At 44.7% G+C, this 13,238-nt stretch overlaps 1 long non-coding RNA gene across 1 annotated transcript; it reads right to left on the bottom strand.

Moving 5' to 3' along the window:
* Positions 1–5,192: 5,192 nt before the first annotated feature.
* Positions 5,193–12,623, bottom strand: LOC129334792 (uncharacterized). The gene is made up of 2 exons (XR_008597536.1): positions 12,462–12,623; positions 5,193–5,442 (listed from the first exon to the last, which is right to left on the bottom strand). It is a non-coding gene; the product is annotated as an uncharacterized LOC129334792 (long non-coding RNA).
* Between the last annotated feature and the right edge of the window lie 615 nt (positions 12,624–13,238).

The raw sequence follows: 13,238 nt of genomic DNA, 5'->3' as shown, positions 1-13,238 counted from the left end.
AGAAATGGGACGTCTTTCAATATCTTAATTTTGTTGCCCAAGAAGTCCAAATCCGCATTGTATGAATTGTATAGGATAGTGTCCCGGATCCTCTTAGATGAAAAATCAATGATGATCTCGCGCGGCAACTGACGCTTCATTGCATACTTTGAAGTAGCCCGACGGGCTTCCAAAATGGCGCTTTTTACTTCTTCTTTAGTTGCCCTCGCGGGTGTTGCCAATAGTTCCGAGACCAGACCCCGTAAATCCTCGTTTTCCTCCTCTTTCACATTCTGGAGGCGCAAAATTGTCTGTGTTCGTTCCACTTGTAGCCCGATCAACTGATTCTCCACCAGTTTAAGCTCTTTATTCGTAGCCTTCACGAGTGACGCACTTTCCCGAGCAGACTTCTCTGCCCCCCCCCGCTGCTTCCTTGATGGTTTTCACTTCGCTCTCAATTAAGCCCACCCTTTGATCTGTTTCATTCAGCTTGTCAACAAAGGGTTTTATAGCTTCACCAACCGCCCTCCGTACAATTTCCTCCAGCGATTCTCCCTTTAAGGCAGCCGAAACTGACTTGCCAAGGGCAGGACTTTGTTTTTTTGTTGCCATTTTGGGGGGGGGGGCCGCCAACCAAATTTTGAGACTCAGCAAAGGGGAAGAGTGGGCCTTCTTAGCTTCAGATCTCACCTCTCCTTCACGTACGCTTGTAATAACAGAAGGAATTCGCTTACTTGTAGGCTCTCGCCTAGTTCTGCTCTTTGCCGTTTCTCATGGCCCGGCAGCACTCGAGGCGCCGCGCACGTCCGCCGGCCTCCGTAGGGACAAACGGGCAATTAACCCCCCGCATTGATTCCAGGGGGCTCTTCCCGCAGCGTCCCGGACCCAGCCTCCCTCACTGGGAGTTTTGGGGGCTAATCTTCGCAGATCAGCCGCCCGGACAGGGTGCTCGGCCGCTTCCTCTCGAGCCAGCGAAGAGGAGCGTCCGACATGGCGGAGAAAACGAAACCGAATCAAACATCTTATATAATTAAAAGGTATATAAATATAAAAGTTATGGAGTTAGAATAACATAAAGTTAGAAGGAAGTAGAAAGAAAATATATTTGTTAGAGATTTCAAACCATCTGCTACGTTTAGGATGAGTGACCAGGGGAATGTACCAGCCTGTAGGTGGTCAGTTAAAATTGGCTTGGTAGTTGTACCAGGATAATCAGATAAGCAGGGCCGGCGCGCGCCCATTGAGGCCAGGTAGGCAGTGGCCTCAGGCGCGGGGTGCCGGAGGGAGCGCCGGAGGAGGCACAGGGGGCGGGAGCACGTGCCACAAAACAGCAGCCTCCTATCCCTCCTGCCCTGCGAGGAGCCGCCGCCTCCACCAGCACAAGCCCCTGGCCGGGCACAGCTACCGCGGGCAGGCATCTGAGGCAGCGCAGGCAACCGAGCAGGAGAGCTTGGAGGCTGCCCGCTGCAGCGATCGGGCCAGCGGCGGCGCACGTACTCCCATGATGACGTCACGCATGACGTCATCACACAGGCTGGTGTGCGCGCACGCGGGGGGGGGGGCGCCCGGCCGGCCAGCCACGAGCGCCGCAAACCCTTGCGCCGCCCCTGCAGATAAGGGAAAGGTTAGCAAAGTCGTAAGGAGAAAATAGGCCAGTTTGAATATATTAGCTAAATAAAGATCAAAAATATTAAAAGGTTAAGGAGAAGTTCTGAAAATAGATCGTAAGAGGATTTTGAAGTTTAAAAGCATAGTGATCAGATACAGGTACAGGTAGGAGTTGGTATATTAACATAAGCTGACATAAGGGTTTGTGGTTTATGTATAACTGATATATTAACATAGAGTGTGTAGGATAGTGTAATGTAAGAAGAAATCAACTAATAAGAACAGGACAACCAATAGGGAATCAACCAATGGGAAAGAGACCCCTCTGATTCGATACTCATGTCCAATAATAAATACTGGTGGTGACTGTGCTATTGATTCTTTGAGTTCCAGGAACCGAGTGATTGGACTGGAATCCCATTTGTAGCAATAAACTTTGCCCTCTTAACCTACAAAAGTCGTGTGTCCCTTAACTGGGGAGGGTACCCATGGTATAAAGGAAATATTTTTCCAACAAAGACACCCTCATTACGTGAGTTTTACGTGATGTTAAGGAGCGTGAAAACGGCCACAGCAAAAGACAGTCAATTCATATGAAAAGCCTAATACTTAATAGCTTAAAAACAGATTATATTTTTCTTGTCCAAAAGTCCCCCAAAGGGGGTTTCTCTTTTGCTTCTCTCTGAGACAGTTCTGTAGGGAAAGGTGGTACTGTAGTGCAATGTGATTCAACTTTATTAATTTTAACACAGTCCAATAACATTTAGAAAGTTGAGAGTCTCAGACCCATTCAGTCTCTGAAAATTACTTTAGTTACTTATTGTAAAAAGATGGCCAGTCTCTCACAGACACAGGTTTGTCAAACTGGAGCCTGGTAGACATTTACTACTGCCCTTGAACTTGATTTGATGTAGTGTCCATGTAAGTCTTCTGCGTTCTGTTTCTCGTCTTTGTATAGTATCGAGGCTTTCATGATGCTGGTTATAGTCCACACCCTCCTTCTCCGTGACTACGATGTAATCACCTTGGCACTTTTTCATTTTTTCTGCAGGTGGGTGTCCAAAGGTACTTTCACTATTCTTTTAGTGACTAGCCAGTTCGGTGTTGAGGTTAAGAGCGACAGGACTCTAATCTGGAGAGCCGGGTTTGATTCCCCGCTCCTCCACTTGAAGCCAGCTGGGTGACCTGGGGTCAGTCACAGCTCTCTCAGAGCTCTCTCGGCCCCACCCACCTCACAGGGTGATTGCTGTTGTGGGGATAAGAACAATATACTTTGTAAACCCCTCTGAGTGGGTATTAAGTTGGCCTGAATGGTGGTATATAAAGCAAATGTTATTATTTTTATTATATTATTATATAATATATATTTATAATATTATTATATTACCATCAAATCTGTCTTTGGTCTTTCTCTGTATTAATCACAACAGTTAATTGTCCTTTGTTTTATACCCACATTAATGTTGTATTATGCAAATGTTTCAAACTCATACATTTGGCTTACTGAACTTTCAATTAATTTGGGGAATGTTAGGAATTCCTGGTAAGCTTCGCTCCTTTTATGCTCTTCACTGTAGAGTTGTTACAGAATATTCAGGCCTGTTTTTCCTACCTAGGTAACTAGCATGCAATCTCTCTTTCTTTCTTCAGAAAATCCATAAAAATCAAAATACGATTACATACCTGACAATCTAATTAACTATTCGATCCATAATTAAAATGGCCACTCAGAATACAAGATTATCATACTTCTCCCAGGGACCTATTGACCTGCCCCCTCGGGATGATTTCATGGACAGGCTACCATGGGAGGGAAGAAGTAGGCCAGTCCCTCTTCGTTCAGGATAGCTCTGTTTGTGCTAGGTGGAATCCAAGGCTGACTCCGCACACGTTGGATAATGCACTTTCAATGCACTTTATCAATCATTTGAGGTGGATTTTTTGTTCCGCACACAAAAAAATCCATTCCAAATGATCTATAAAGAGGATTGGAAGTGCATTGTCCAACGTGTGCGGAATCACCACAACTCTGCCGCAGATAAACGTTTTTCTTTTAACTCAGCATTCTGCTTTTCCAAGCCTCTGAACCTCTGTGCATTATTCATGGCAGGCCAATTCCTAGTCAGATATCCTATGCGATGGCTTGCTCTATTTCTGCTTTCTGCTGTGTTTTTTACTTTTTTAGTGGTTTTTACTTTTTTAGTGGTTTTTACTTTTTTAGTGGTAATACATGCCTGTGTCAAATAATCCCCCAACACATCTCATTTCTACAAACACTGAGCTCTACTTCAGCTTCCATCCACTTTTGTAATTAGTTATCTTAATTGTCTTCGACTTGGCTGGATACTTCTATTGGGAGTTGCTTTTTTTACTTGGATTGTCTCCCCCTCCACATGGAGCAGCAAAAATGGGGAAATATCTCCTCTCCACACTGTTTTCGTATGGGGAAAAAAGCTTGGGGAAAAGGTCCCGAGAGAGACTTAGAGTCAAGCTACAAGTGACGTCTGACACAGGTTGGACACTTGTCAGCTTCCCTCAAGTTTTGATGGGAAATGTAGGCATCCTGGTCTTGCAGCTGTAATGGAGAGCCAAGCTGTAAAACTAGGACGCCTACATTTCCCATCAAAACTTGAGGGAAGCTGACAAGGGTCCAACCTGTGTAAGTCATCACTTGTAGCTTGGCTCTTAGAAAAGGAACAAAACTGAAGAGAACAAAAGAAAGAAATTGAAGCACAGGAGAACTTCATTCTTAGGTTGTGAGTCTGTTTTAGGCTGTTTCCACATGTCCTTATAGGCACGGCCCACTCACGGAACACTGGCGGTTTCCCCCCACGATTCCAGATGTCTCCTATTGCAAAGCATTTGCAAACTGTTTTCCTACCATTTTTAGGCTTTTTTTCTGAGACTGCACTTGCCCTGATCTTTTCTTTTGCCACAGGCTGACAGAGCGCTTCTTCTGCGTTCTTTGGCATGTGGATGGTTAAAGTGCTGTGAGGAATCTGCCAATCACTGCCCAGCTCCTCCCCCGAAGCGCTCAGCATGCGATCGTGTATGTGCAGAGTAAAAAATAACATTTGAAAGGGAGGCGGGCAACGATGATGAAAGTGCTTGACCTCCCCTCCCAAACCGTTTTTTGTACAAACTCTGGAGGCTGTCCTGTGACCTCAAAGAGCAAGTAAGCGCTTTTTGGGTGTGTGTATGGAGGCTGAGTTTTTGGAGCGACTCAGCAAAACACACACTTAAAGCAGGTATAGGGGGGAATGACCAGCAGTGTGGAAACGGCCTTATACAGTGGCTTTTAAAATGTGCAACCAGTCGCAAAATATGCCTGGGAGAAAAAAGGTACAGTTTCTGAAGAACATTTGTGTTGTTTGACAATTAAAGTGATGCAAAAGTTGTATTGTTAGCTGATGTAAAAAGTGAGGGAGCCCTTTAGAGGCGCTGATCAAGCACGTCGATTGCTCTCCACCACCACCAGCCCAGCCGGAGATACCTGACACAGAGCGTTCATTAGTGTTTCATAGCTGGAAGGAACTCATTCTAGATCATGGAGACACTGTTCGTGAAGTGAAGTTGTCAATGTAATAATGGTAGTAATGCACACGTAAGGTCATTGTGCAGGTTTATTGCAGCAGCATTTACTGTGTGAATCACAGTCACATTCCACGGACTCTGCAGTTCCAAATCTTCCTTGGAGAAATCCGTTTACACATTTCTGAGGTGCGCCTGTGCACACGATATGCAGCTCGATCCACAGCATCTGAGATGCTGACATGCCTGGTTTGACCAACGTTACATATGCCGTCTCTTGCAGAAAATGTGCACCAGTAGTTTGTGCTGGGCAGACAGACCTGTCTTTGAGGAAAAAGATCAGTCATAAATCTGACATAAAGGGTACAGATCCTAAAAGACCTGGAGGCGAATACTTTAACGTGCCATTCCATCAGAGACCTCAGAGTAGCCATCTTCAAACAGCTGTATTTGGGTAGACATGTGGTACGTGAGGCAGCAGAGCAGGAATTTATTCAGAAATTTGACTTTACCAAACAAGGGCTTACAATTTTTTTCTCACACTATAAAAACTGAGAGTAACATTAGGTTGGAAAGTCTTTATCGGGAAGCAGGGCTTTTTTTCTGGGGAAACAGGTAGTAGAACTCAATGTAGAGGTTGCCAGCACTTGGGGCAACTCTCTGCAGGAGGTGGCTACCCTACATGCACGCACACAAAGCTCATGCGCACTCCTGGGACCGCACAATGATGTCAGTTCCTGGAAGTGACATCATTGTGCAAGGCTCCGCAGCAAGGGGCTCTTTAAATTTTAAACTCCTGCACTTCAGCTGCTTGGCAGGGACTTCCCAGCCAGGCAGCCCAAGTGAGCCGGTGTGGTTTAAGTGCCCTTTCCATACTGCTGCGCAGTGGCACAGAAAGGGGCATTTAAACCCCGGCTTCAGCTGCTTGGCAGGGACTTCTCCACCAGGCAGTGAAGGCGAACCAGCAGGGTTTAAATGCCCTTTCCGTGCCATTGTGCAGTGGCACAGAAAGGGGCATTTAAATCCTGGCTTCAGTTGCTTGGCAGGGACTTCCCAGCCAGGCAGCCCAAGCAAGCCGGCGGGGTTTAAATGCGAAAAACCTGGGGGGAGGGGTATGTCTTGTTCTTTTAATAGAGGCTTAACAGAATATTATTTACTGGGTGATAATATTTACCTCCCTTCACCTGCCCATTTGCATGCATTAAGCTTCTGGACGGGGCATTTTTTTCTCTAGACCTCCTCTAGCCCATATACTTAGCCATGTTCTAGGTTCTGAAAATAGTACTATTGAAAATAGGCTTCACATGCCGGGTTCTCTCAGGGTCAAGCTGTATGTGCCAGCTTTTAAAGAGCTGAGTCCCCAAACCCAATTCAGGTTCCCTCCAGCCACACAGGAGCTGCGAGGAATGGCTGTTTTGAAAAAAGGAGAACCCAAATGGCCTCGGAAATGCCTGCACGGTGGGCGGGGGGGGGGGGCTGTCTCCTCCGGGCCATTTCTCCATGTCAAAATGGCAAGGGAGGGAGCTTTTTCCATGCTTCTTCTGCTCCATGTGGACACATGGAGCAGTAAACAGAGGGAAAACCTTCTTCTTTTGCCATTTTGAAAGGGCTTGAGTGGGGAAGCAGCTTGAGAGGGGAGGGAGGAGCCCCTCCACCCCCTGCAGAGGCAGTCTGAGGCTGTTTGGATTCTACTTTATTTTTTAACAGCCATCCCCCAAAGCAGGTCTGTGGCTGCAGGGAACCTGAGTTAGACCTGGGGAACCCAGACCCAATTCTTTAAAAACTTGCATGTGTAGCTTGACCCTCAGCCACATTAATATCTAATGGCAGTAACTGGTTGTAACCTTGAAGCCAGGTTTGTTACAGTTTGAGATATTCTGAGTGGTGCACAGAAAGTGGGAGGTTTGGAATAAATAAGATGCAAGGTTATTTATTAATCATAAGATCATCCAAAAACTCCAACAATATAGTTTTACAGGTGTTCTCTAGAAACTAATGCATGTTAAAGAAGCGTGGCTCTGCCTGTGCACTCATTTATTTTAATTTATTAATTTATTATTTTAATTAATTTATTTTTATATTTGTTCAATATTTTTGGATCAAGTGTGAACAAAATGTGTCTATTGTGTGATTTGTCCATGCCTCAATGAACGCCTCCGACTGAATTTAGCTGCTTCAGCTGCAGATATCTCTGCAATTTCAGTCAATAGCTTAGTAACAAAGATCTCCTTCATCTTGAATCATCATATTTAAATAACTATGAAAGAAAACCTTGCTTTCTTAAAGTTTAAAACATTGTTTTGTGATCAAACTAACCTTGCAACCATGACACAATCCACTAGAATCACAAATATTGTAGCCCTGGGGGAGCATTGCTATAGGACCAATACAGTCCTGTTTTACCTCCCGCTTGTAGGTACGCCTGCAGTGTTACACAAACAGTGCTTCTGCCCTTACCCAGATTCTTCAGAAGAGGAGACAGACAAGAACCTGCTTCAAGGATTTTTATTAATATTGCAATATTGGGTACAGCTTCAATAAAGAGCGAAGTGTACCAGAGAACATAAAGCTTACCGGCAGTTTTAAAGATATTTTTCTAGTACAAAAGGAACTACCTGCTGAACAGTTTGCAATTGGTCCTTTACATACATCTGATCTCTATAGTTATTTTAATTGGCTACTACTCAGGTCTCTTAGCTAGTCTGGCGATAGTGCATCTATCAATGTAACTTTTCCCCTTATTTGGTCACTATCCTTTTTCTGACTTTGAATTTCTCACTTTTGCAGACTTCCAAACTTTAGAATCCAGAGGTATAGATGCAGGGAGTGAATGTGCTCTTCTTGTATCTCCCTTCTCATTAGACAGTAGCCTAAAGAATGCGGTCTTATCAAGTTCCCTAGACAACTACCAAAGAGAAACATTTCAGCCTTGGTTTTACCTTATCTTCTCTGAAAACAGCTTTCAGCAAAAGTTGAACAGTGAGAGTAAAGGGGGAGGGGTTTTTTGTGTGTGCAAAAATATAGCTCTCTGCACTATTAATTCATTCTGAGAATATATGGATTAAAAGTATACAATTCTATAAAACCCTTATATGAAAAGGAATATTAACATCTTAACTCTACAGCAGCAACACAACTGGCCATTATGGGGACTAGGGAATTGCCTCCTAAATCCCCATACGATGATAAATTAACTCATCTACTGCTAATCTTGGATCAAAAAAATGCTATGCTGAAGCACGAATGGTTCAGGCAGGCCATATCTAAACCTAACTGGCTTTGACGCACGTTGAGATATTGCTGACTTTCTGTGATATTGTGTCATCCCCCGTTGTAGGGAGGCTCCGTGGGTTTGGATTCAGAGCGTGCGTTTGGATCGATCTTCTATTTAAAAGGCTTCTGTTTAAGCACAAATTTCCAATCTGCAGATCTACTCCAGCAATGGCCAGGAAGAGGTCTCTGGACATCCACAGCTAGGGCCTTTTCCTCCTGTCATTTATTGCTGGGGTGTGGTATTGAGGGATGCGCTGCCTTGGAACATGGAGGTTCTATTTAGTTGCCATTGCAATAGCTGTTAATAAACCTATGCTATGTAAATAATCACATGTTCAGGCAGTCTGAACACCAATGGTTGTTTCAAAAGTTATATGTCCATGTATACAAAATGTCTTGGGGTATGCTGTAATGAGGTTTATGATACATAAAAACATAACTTCAGTGTAAGAGATGTATTTGTTAATTTCTTTAAAAAGGTTAAACCCTATTGTGGTCAGTTTATTGTCAATAACTTCCGCCCAGAACTGTCTGTATGAACCTGAACCAGAATTTTACTCGTTATCAGCTTTCCCAAAGCATACAGTTGCTAGCAATAGTCTCCAGAGAATACATGCATAAGAAATGCTACTTCAAAGCTCAGGCCTTCTGTGCTTTTTTTTCTTTTTTTGACAGCAGCTTATCTCAGCAAAATCCAGGCCGCTGGAGTTCAAGGAACAGAGCACAACCACTCTATTCTCTGGGGTTTCAATGTCTCACTTCTTTTAGATTGACAAATAACACTGCCCCACCCAAATATTTGTGCTGTAGCAAAATGTGTTTATTAGATAATAGGTAGGTGTAAAAATTAGAGCTAATCTTCATATGCTGAATGACATGACTGGGATGGTTGTGGTGAATTTTGGACCATACCTCTTCATCCTCTTCTGTATTTGACCAGTTTGGATCATGCATCTGACAAAGAGAACTTGATTCTCGAAAGCTTATGCTACAATAAAATTGGTTAGTCTTAAAGGTGCTACTGGACTCTTTTTGATTTTGCTACTACAGACTAACACGGCTAACTCCTCTGGATCTAGGCTGCAGGTGGGATCTGTTGAAGATCAGATTAGGCTAATACGTAGGAGTCTTTTAGCATCTTTTCACTGCAGGCCAACAGGGCAAGGGTCCAACTGCACACACAAGACTCCGTTTTTCCAGTATAGAATACTGGTGGTTATGTAACCTAGCCCCGCCCGACCACCTTTCCTTCGCAGAAATTCTGCGGAAATCTTGTAATTAAAGCACTCTCACACACAATCTCTCTTTTGACTCCTAAGAGGAATCCATTGCTGTAGTATCTCCCATTGCTGTATAGCCATTGCTGTAATATCAATTGAAGTCACTGTGCTTAGAAGGCTGCAAGATGGCACACTGAGAGCCAAGCTACAAGTGACGCCTGACACAGGTTGGACACTTGTCAGCTTCCCTCAAGTTTTGATGGGAAATGTAGGCGTTCTGGTCTTACAGCTTGGCTCTCCATTACAGTTCTGAGATTCGCGAAGCAGGATATTGCCCTGAGAGTACCAATCGGGAGACAAGACAAGGAAATGACACACAATAGAGAGAGAGGTGCTGCTGTCCTCGCGTTCCTGTCTGACTAGCCCTTGCTGCCCCCTGTAGGGTCTTCTTCTCTTTGTACACCAGGCGTTGCTTCTTCCAACACAAAATGGATTTCATTCCATGGGGTTTACATGCAACTGACTTTTCTGTGAGAAGTGCTGACTGGAAAACAATTGAGATGAACAAGCACTGTTGACAGTTTTGTCAAGAACAGTTAGCCAAAACAGCTTGAGATTGAGTGTGTGTTAACAATTCAGAGATCTCTCTTAATATCAGTGTCACAACTCACGACTACTCTGTTTTTAATTGTGTGCTTAGATATGGTGTGTCTTTAACAGTCTTGTTATTTCTCTGTCTCACTGAGTTTGTAACGCTGCCACCAGGAATTTAATTCCAATCGGATTGACCTTTCCCATAATATTGTTTGTGCCCAAGCTTCACAGCTCCTTTGTTGGACTATGTGGACCTGAGGATGAGAATGTCGTATGGTAATAGCATATGACTCTAGGTTCAACAATAAAATAAAACTTGATTTGTACAAGAAGCTTATTGGTTTCAGGATGTTTAGCAACTTTTCTTGAGTAAATAATATTAATAACTTTGGACTGAGTTGTTTCATTTCACAATCCTTCCTCTCTCTCAAATCCTCCTTTCTCTTCAGCATGTACTTTGTCCGGTCTTTATTTTATTTTGCTCAGTTACTCTCCTTTTTAACTCGGGCTTTTGTCAGCTTCTTCCTCTCACACCTTATAATACCCTAACAATATTAGGACTTGACTCCCTCTAGCCTCTAATATGTCCTCTCTTAAGTATTCTACTTTCCTCTTATTTTTTTTATATGTACCTCACTCTCCAACCGACAACCTCACTCACTCATCCCCCCCTTTCATCCCCCTTTGTTCTTCTGCAACTTACCAAGCATTTAAAGGAACACACTTGAAACTTTAAATCCTTACTATCACAAACAATTTTTTACTCTTGTGTGCCTTCTTAAATGTGATTCCCCTTCCCCATGTTAAAATGCAATAAAGAATGCTCAGCTCTGCCTCCTTCCTAAAGTAAAAAATATATGGGGGGATATGGGCCTTCTGCTATTTTCTGTGTATAAAATGTATTACACGTGAGCTGAAGTCTGAGCTGCCTTAATATCTTAGAAAATCATGCCAATTTTGTGATGCTGTAAAGGCAAAGATAAACAGTTCGCTTGCTAGGTGACATCCCTACAACTGATTTCCTAGACCTGCTTTCTCAGAATAACTTGCTGAAGAACCAGGAAACACATCAGGGGTTTTGATTGATCAGTACAACTGTAATAGTCATTAATTGTGCAATCCTAAGTGGGGGAATGGAAAGCGCACAGGGAGAGAACGAAGGCTTGCGCAGGCGTAAATAGCACTTATGTGGACGTAACCCCCTTTTTGCTGGTGGCCACCCAAAGTGTGCCACCGTGGCTGGGCTGCCGCCAGTGGGTACACCAGAGGCGGAAGAGTGGCGCAAGTTCCCATGCTGGTGCTGAAGGGGGCGGGGTGGGGGCAGGCCGTGAGTTAGTGGGCTTCCAAAGCTGCCCCAGGCCCAAGAATGCCCCCTGCAGCGGCGGCAAGTTATGCCACGAAAAAAGGTAGCGTAGCCCATAGGTGCCCATTGACTGGGAAAACTCAGGCCACCCTTCCAGCGCCCAGCCCTGTTTACGCAGCCCAAATAGGGCATAGGATGGCAACTACCATGGGGATCAATCCGTGTGCGCTTCTGGGGTGGGCGAGCTCCCTCCCCACGCCCAATCAGCTGCCCAGACACCCTACATAACCTCCAGCTATGTTGCCAATACTCAAGTAAGTAGGAAGGGGGCCAGAGGCTCTGCCCGGCAGCCCCCTGCTACAGGGACTTTGTGCACAAGGTGGGAGAGTGTGTACTCATGGTGGTGGGCCATGAGTGCACTGGGGTGATTCAGCAGAAAATTGAGAGCACTCTTCACCCAAGGAAAGAAGAGCAAAGTCCAGAATGTCTGACTAATAACAACCACCCAAGTCCCCTTGCAGGTTATCTGACACTGGAGTGTCAGATAGGAAGGGGTGAGGGAGCAATGACAGGTAAGAAGGAGATGGGGCAGTGACTACCCTGGCTTGCTCATCTGTGCCAGCTGCCCTCTCACCTGAAACCTTCCCGAACACCAACCTCTGCAGGTGAGGCTTGCCGGGGGGGGGGGGGGGGAGCGGCAGCGCCTGACTGCTGTGGAGACAGTTGCCCAGAAAACTGCTCTTGATGCAGCCATTGGGGGGGGGGCACCAGCTACCCATTTGGGGGCTCTGTTCAGACTCCCTCAGCCGGGGCCTCTGTGTGGCCACAGGCTGGGTTGACTGGGTGTTTGTCACTCCCTGTTGCTGGAGGGTGCTCACCCCCTTGACTTTCTCCCTCACAGGATAAGACCATCCCGATGTGTCTGTTTCCCTTGCAGGAAGGTTGCAACTCACCCAGGAAACCAAGGAGCACGGCTGTGCCAGCCCCGGTGATCCTCCTCGAGCGCCATTCAGGTCCCGCTCAGGGAGCAGTTTCCTAAGGCAGCCCGCACCTCAACCTCGTCCCTGCGAGGGCCGGACGAGGGTTGGGTTTTGCAGCTCTGACTGCAGCACGAACTGTCTTTGCTCCCTTTCCAGCTGAGTAACATTGGAAGGACACATGTCCAGGATGTATGGTTAATAATTAATTGATTAACAGAATTTATATCCCACATTTCTGTCATCATAAGGGCCACCAGGGCAGCTAACAAATTAAAACATACATCATAAAATCACATTTTAAAAAATTTAAAATCAAACAAAACAATATAAAACATTGGAGATTGCCTAGGAGTTACATGCAAACATGTATAGCAGGCTCTAGTATTGATGATTATTAGTAGTAATAGTAGTAATTAAAAAAAGAAAAGTAGAAGAAGCTTCAGGAAGAGAATTTAAAGTCGATAAGTGGAGTGTGTTCATTTTCCCTCATACCACATCTGTCCTCGGAAAGCTGCTTCATATTATTGTATAGCCGAAGCTCAGATCCCATCGGTTTGGGGGGGTAGGGTATAATAAATAATATTAGAACAAACAGTACTCCAAAAGCCAGTTATACATAACATGTATTTAAATAAAAGTGAAAAGCACTAGGAAACGAACACATGGAGCTCATTCACTGTTATATTATTTATTTGAAAGGGTTAATCACGTAATATTTATTTAGAACACAGAGGAGGTGGCTTACCACAC

The sequence above is a fragment of the Eublepharis macularius genome, chromosome 8 (genome assembly GCF_028583425.1).
Source record: "Eublepharis macularius isolate TG4126 chromosome 8, MPM_Emac_v1.0, whole genome shotgun sequence".
Lineage (NCBI taxonomy): Eukaryota > Metazoa > Chordata > Lepidosauria > Squamata > Eublepharidae > Eublepharis > Eublepharis macularius.
The sequence above is the reverse complement of the archived record's forward strand: the minus strand, read 5'-3'. Positions and strand labels throughout refer to the sequence as shown.